The sequence below is a fragment of the Macaca mulatta genome, chromosome 5 (genome assembly GCF_049350105.2).
Source record: "Macaca mulatta isolate MMU2019108-1 chromosome 5, T2T-MMU8v2.0, whole genome shotgun sequence".
Taxonomy (NCBI): domain Eukaryota; kingdom Metazoa; phylum Chordata; class Mammalia; order Primates; family Cercopithecidae; genus Macaca; species Macaca mulatta.
The window spans coordinates 171,922,133-171,928,790 of NC_133410.1; positions in this window are offsets into that span (position 1 = coordinate 171,922,133).

A 6,658-nucleotide genomic window follows, 5' to 3' on the forward strand; every position below is an offset into this window, starting at 1 on the left:
AGATATGCAAATTTATGCAGCTTGCTTGAATTCCTCTTCTGTAAATGGGCTTTCCTTTTCTACCACATGACTAGGCTGCAAATTTTCCAAACTTTTAGGCTGTGCTTCCCCTTTAAATATAAGTTCCAGTTTCAGGTTATTTCTTTGCTCATGCATATGAGCTTAGCTGTTCAAAGCAGCCAGGTCACATCTTAAATACTTTGCTACTTAGAAAGTTCTTGTGCCAGATACCCTAAATCATTATTCTTAAGTTTAAAGTTTCACAGATCCCTAGAACCGAAGCACAAGTTCTTTGCTAAAGCATAACCAAAGTGACCTTTGTTCCACTTCCCAATAAGTTCCTCATTTCCATCTGAGACCTCATCAGCCTGGACTTCATTGTCTATATTACTATCAGCATTTTGATCACAATTTAACAAGTCTCTAGGAAGTTTCAAATTTCTCTTCATCTTCCTTTCTTCTTCTGAGCCCTCCACAGTCTTACAACCTCTGCCTGTTACCCAATTCCAAAGCTGCTTTCACATTTTCAGGTATCTTTATAGCAATGCTCCACTTCTCAGTACCAATTTTCTATATTAGTTAATTATTGCACTGCCATAAAGAAATATCTGAGACTACATAACTTACAAAGAAAATAGGTTTAATTGGCTCACAGTTTTGCACACTGTACAGGAAGCATATTGGCTTCTGCCTCTTCGGAGGCCTTGGGAAGCTGTTACTCATAGAAGAAGGCAAAGGGGGAGTGAGGTACTTCTTACATAGCAGGAGCAGAACTCTAGGTGGGTGGGGGGAAGTGCTACAGACTTTTAAACAACCAGATCTTGCAATAACTCACTCACTCACTATCACAAGAAGAGCACCAAGAGGATGGTGCTAAACCATGAATGAGAACTACACCCACATAATCCAATCACCTCCCCCAAGCCCCACCTCCAACACTGGGGATTACAATTCCACATGGGATTTGGGCGAGAACAGAGATTTAACCATATCACCACTTCACAGGTAATGTATCTTGTAATAACAAAATAATTTGAATTATTTCCTCCCATCCCTCGTATCATGGCTGTCATTCATTTTACTTGTATATAAGCATACATAAGCATATATATTATATATATACAGAAATTATATATATATATAAAATCAAATAAATTTTTGCTATTACTATTTTGAGCAAACTGTTATCTGTTAGGTCAATTGGGAATACAAAAAAATAAAGTTTTATTTTACCCTAACTTATTCTTTCTTTGATGTTCTTTCTGTCTTTACGTAGATTTGAGTTTCTGACTTGTAATATTTTCCTTCTCTCTAAAGAATTCCTTTTAACATTTTTTGTTTAAGGCCTATTTTGATTTCTGATGATTTCTCTGTTTGCCTGAGAAAGTATTTATTTCTCATTCACTTTTGAAGGATAATTTTAAAGGGTACAGAATTCTAGCTTGGTAGGTAATTTTTTCTTCTCAAGATTTTAAATATTTTGCTCCACTCTATTCCTGCTTATATGGTTTCTGAGAAGTCAGATATAATTCTTATCTTTGCTCCTCTATAGGTAACATGTTTTTCCTCTGGTTTCTTTCAGAATGTTTTGTTTATCTTCGATTTTCTAAAATGTGAAATGATATGTCTATATATAGCTTTTTAAATATTCATCTTGTGTTCTCTGAGTTCCTGGGTCTATGGTTTGGTATCTGTTACTAATTTGAGAAATTCCTTATTGTTATTGCTTCAAATATTTCTTCTGTTCTTTACTCTCTTTTCCTTCTCATATTCCCATTTTGCTTATGTTATACTTTTTATAGGTGAACTGCAGTTCTTAGATATTTGTTCTTTTCACAATTTTCTCTTTGCTTTCCTGTTAGGTATTTCCATGCCATATGTCCAAGCTCAGATACTCTTTCTCAGCCATGTCCATTCCACCAATGAGCATGAAAAGCATTCTTCATGTCTCTTTGTGTTTTTGCTCTCTAGTATTTCTTTTTTATTCTTAGAATTTTCATCTGTCTGCTTGCATTGTCCATCTGTTCTTGCATGCTATCCACTTTATCCATCTGAGCCCTTAGCATGTGAATTATAGTTGTTTCAAAGTATTGGTCTGATAGGTCCAATATCCCTACCATATCTTAGTCTGGTTCTGATGCTTGCTGTCTCCTCAAACTGTGCTTTTCTGTCTTTTAGTATGCCTTGTAATTTTTCCTTGATGGCTGGATATGAGGTGCTGGGGAATAGACTTGCTACAGAAAGGCTTTTAGTAATGTAGTGGGAAGGTATTGAGGATGGGAAAGCATTCTATAGAACTAAGATTTGTCCTCAGTCTTTTAGTAAGCCTTTGAACTGAGAATTTCAGAAGCGCTTCTCAGTTTTCTCTCTCACGAAGTGAAACAGGATGACTACAGGAGGCAGGAATTGGATATTTCTCTTCTGCCAGGTCACTTAAGTGCTAATAAAACTGTAACAGCTTACACTATAGTAAAATAGTGTCTCTAGAGGGCAGACCTGTTAGGAAGAGCAGAATGCTTTGGTCTATTTCAGAGAATTGGTTTCTTTTCTCCTCTCCCTGCCAGAAGCACATGGAATTTTTCTCCAATATCCATTGTGATAATGTAGTTGAACTCCTAGGGGTAAAACTCACAAAAGTGGGGGGATCTCCCTATGACTGGTTTCCCTGGGAGTTTTTAATGCTTACACTTGTCCTATTGTAGGAACCACTCAGGTCTCCTACTCAGGCACTGGTTGGTTCCAATGGAGGTTTCTTCTTAGGGATTTCTGCTACAGTGAATTGTGATTTTTTTTTTTTATATTGGTCTGTCTCTCTAATTTTGGGGGCAGCAGATTTTCCTTCTGACCTCACTTTTCTGAAAGATCTAAGAAGAGTTGTTGATTTTTCAGTTTGTTCAGGTTTTTGCTTGTTAGGATAAAGTGACAACTTCCAAGCCCCTTACATATGAGACCAGAAACCAAAACTTGGAATTTTTTTTTTTGGAGTAGTGAAAATTCTCTGGAGCTAGATAGGGATGATGATTTAACAACTCTGTTAATATTCTAAAAACTACTGAATTATATACTTTTAAAAAGTGAATGTATGTCACTTTTTAGTATGCCAATTGAATCTCAATAATAAAATCATAGAACAGATTAGCCAGAAACACAAATAACATTCACAATTTTCACTCCCGATGACAAAATAAAAAGATGCTTGAGAAATGCTATTTAGGACAAAAGTAGTCCTATAATAAAATGTATTTAAATGCTATGTCAAAAAGCACAGACCATAATATAATGCTGTTAGGTGACAGGGCCGTAGTGTCATTTCATCAATTACTTTGCTTCAGTATGTTTTTTGACTTGAATAAAATAGTGTTCACCATTAGTCAACAATTTCAACTGATAGCCCTTTATGTTATCTCCCAGATAATATTCAATATTTAGAAGTCAGATAGGCAGCAATGTTTATTCTAAAACTGAATTCATAGATGTTTTTCTAGTCTGTGGGCTAGAATATGGGCCCATGTAAAGTAATACTCTAGACTCCAAAGGAGAGAAAGTTGATCAAAACTAGTCAGGTTTCAAAGCCCCAGCCATTTACTGGGAAAATGCTCCCAGAAGATGACTCTGGCATTGACTTGGAAACTAGAAGAATAAGGATGTGTAAACCAAAATGACAGAGAAAATAAAGACCTGCAGCTTTGCAGTGATAACTTTTGGATGGAACAGATTTGTGTCTCAATTCTGCAACTATGTCTAAACAACCATGATTAGAAGTTTGTCTTAGATCTCAGAGGGTGACATTAAAAACATCTCTTATTTTTTTGAAATTATTAAGGCTCAGAACAGACCTGGCCTGCAGATGGGGTCATATGTGGATCCAGTAATGGAAAGATACGAGACGCAGAGGTTGAGGAATTCAGGCAGAGGCTGGCGTGTGGGGAAGAGTTTTAGTGTGTGCTGGTTAAAAACTTATTGTTATATTAAGACTCAGGAACCAAACTGCCTGGATTTGAATCCTAGTCCTATCTTTTACTAGCTGAGTGACACTGGGCAAGTTATATAATCTCTCATGCCTGAATTTCCTTATCTGTGAAATGAGAAAAAGAAAAGTACTACTTCGTAGGGTAGTTTGTGATAAGCACTACAGATATAATAGCTTTGATAAGAGATCAAGAAATGAAGAGCAATGAAAACAAACTCACTGTAGAATTATATAGGCCATATATCTATATATACAAATATATATTTTCTTAGCCACATAATGTGCGGCCTGTGCACACACGTGTACACAAAAATATATTAATAAACGAATCATGGAATAAACACAATTTGAGAAATCTTACTAATTTGCCCTGGTAAGTCATGTTCTCATTCTCACCAGCTGCTCTCACCTGCTCAGACACTTAAGTCCAACATGTTTGAAGGACCATGGCAATAAGTAGACAAAGAAAATATGGAGACTATCAAAGAATTCAAGACTCATTGAGAAACTACCTTAATTCCAGCACAATCCTTGATTGCTGAGGAAAGCAACCCTGGTGTGATCAAACACTTAGCAGTGCCCATAAACTCTGAATTGCAGTAACGACACAAGGCCAGACATTCCTGAAGCCCCAGCTTAAACTGCCTCTTTCCACCACTATTATTGTGTAGATATTTAAATTGTCAAAGTCTCTATTTGACTGTCAACATTTGAAATTACAGTATGTATTTATATTTCCTTGAGAATTTGTGGGATAAATTTCAGTATAATATGTACTTACACTTTCTTGGAATATGTAAAAACGAAATAAGAGAATAAAGTTAACAGCACAGAAATAAAATTAATGCGAATAACGAAATTCTATTTTTAAGCAGAATTGTTTAATTCAGAAAGGGAGATAACGGGTACATATAATCAAAATGACCATTTTCTCTCAACTCTTCTACTTCACTGCATTCCTTCTGCAGCTAAAATCAGAAAGAAGGTAGATGGCAGTGTTACGCCCTAAGATTGTAACTTGTAAAGAGAGAAGAAAATAATTCTTTTCTAAACTGTTGCAGGTATAGTTCAGTCATTAGTTTAGTAGCATTGGACAGACCTGGGTTTGATTCCTGCTCTACCTATTATTCAATGTGTTCCTCATACAGATATTTCAACTGGAGCTTCAGTCTCTTCTTATGTGAAGTGGCAATAACATTAGTCCTCACAGGTACTTAAGTACCTGACACAGTACTTGGCACATACTAGTTTAAATATTCTAGCTATTATCAATTTACTTAAAATTCATATAAGCCATATTATAATTATACTCTTCTACTAACTTAATTTTTTTTGTTCTTGGGTTTAAGAAAACCTAGTGGTTCGTTCCACAGTCATGTTTAATATGGCCTTTTTTTTTCTTCTTGAACTGCAATGCATCTGTAGCTGACCCTTGACTTTATTAGTAGCTCATCAATATATTTGGACAAAAGAAGAGTTTGATGTTTGGTTCATTATTTATGTGAACTCAAGGAGTTCTCATTCAGCATACACAGCTCATTATTTATGTGAACTCAAGGAATTCTCATTCAGCATACACAGCTGAATGAGAATTCTAGAAATGGCCTTTTCAGCAAATGTATGACAAAGAAGCACTTACTTATTAAGATTCTTCCCAAGTAACAACTTGTTTCCATATTATCTAGACAGAGAAAGAAATAAATTCCCATTTGTCTCCAAAAGCAGAAAAAACATCAAGTTGTTCAAAAATTCAGGCTTGGGTAAGGAAAAATTATATTTTCTAATAAGTATTAAAAGGTAATTTTATAATTTTATTTTTTTGAGACGGAGTCTCGCTCTGTTGCCCAGGCTAGAGTGCAGTGGCATGATCTCAGCTCACCACAACCTCTGCCTCCTGGGTTTAAGCGATTCTCCTGCCTCAGCCTTCCAAGTAGCTGGGACTACAGGCGTACGCCACTACACCTGGCCAAATTTTGTATTTTTAGTAGAGACATGTTTTCACCATATTGGACAGGGTTGTCTTGAACTCCTGACCTCGTGATCCACCCGTCTCAGCCTCCCAAAGTGCTGGGATTACAGGTGTGAGCCACTGTGCCCAGCAGAGTTTTTTTTTTTTTAATTTGGTTAACTAAAGGACATTCTTAGGCTATAATTTGATTTCATATTACCATTCAATGTAAAAAGTGTGATATTTGTTTGAGTTACAGGACTGATAATGCAAATTTCTAAAATCTAAAATGCCCTTTTGCTTAGTTTAGAAATGAAAATAATACAATAAAAGAGAAAACATCTTCTTGGCAAAGATTAACTTAGGAGGAAGGATCCAAGAACACTGCAGGACATGAGTTCAACATGATTATCAACAAGAAGGAAGGAAACTTGGTCATTAATCATTTGTTTTGGAAATATATTTTGAAAATGCTTCTAAGTCTTTGCACTGTGCTATATGCACTGGGGACAGTCATGTTAAACAATTCTTGCCTTAAAGAAGCTTACGATCTAGCAAGAGAGGGAGACTGAGCCATTAATGGCTATACTACATCAATGGTTATAACCATTGTATAGCCATCGATGGTTATATCACATCAGTGGTTATGTTTCATTAGCAAGCAGATACAGGATGCTTTGGGAACATCATGGGAGGGAAGTCATGGGATGAGAAAAAATGAAACTGAAAGAGACTCCTCA